Genomic DNA, 590 nt, shown 5'->3' with positions numbered 1-590 from the left:
GGTTCTTCCTCTTGATGGAGCAGAAGCTGGGGGGGAAGCAGCCCTCCGAGAGCAGGCGGTAGATGTCCTCGAACTTGGAGCTGGGGCCGCAGGACTCCACCACCTCCTCCTCCGCCACCTGCAAGGCGGAGTCCATGCTCCGGCAACGCGGCCCCCCGCACGCAAGCCCCAGCCCAGCCGCCGCCGCGCCTTTCACAAGGGCATCAGCATCCCTGCCCGCTTCCCAGCCCAGCCCCGCTAAGGGCATGTGTACAAAGATCTCCGTCGCCAGCGATGCAGGCGGGATCTCTGCCCGGCACCGCGGCCTGCGAGGGCCTGATCCGCTCCAAGCCCTTCGCCGGCCTGTTGCAGAGGCAGCACGCTCCCTCCCTCTCCCCTGTCACCGCAGGGAGCAGAAGGCGATGGGGTATTTCCTCCCGTGACCCGATGTCGTGCTTCACGGCGGGGGGCTGCAAGGCTAAAGGGGGGTGGGCTTCTCTTAGCAGAGGGTCCGGCTGCGCAATGACCCCGGAGAGCCAGGCCGAAGCCTCGAGCCCCTGCCAAAGCTTTTGCAGAGCCGCCACCGCCAACCCACTGGCCCTCCACGGCGA

This window comes from Alligator sinensis, unplaced genomic scaffold (genome assembly GCF_000455745.1).
Source record: "Alligator sinensis unplaced genomic scaffold, ASM45574v1 scaffold628_2, whole genome shotgun sequence".
Lineage (NCBI taxonomy): Eukaryota > Metazoa > Chordata > Crocodylia > Alligatoridae > Alligator > Alligator sinensis.
The sequence above is the reverse complement of the archived record's forward strand: the minus strand, read 5'-3'. Positions refer to the sequence as shown.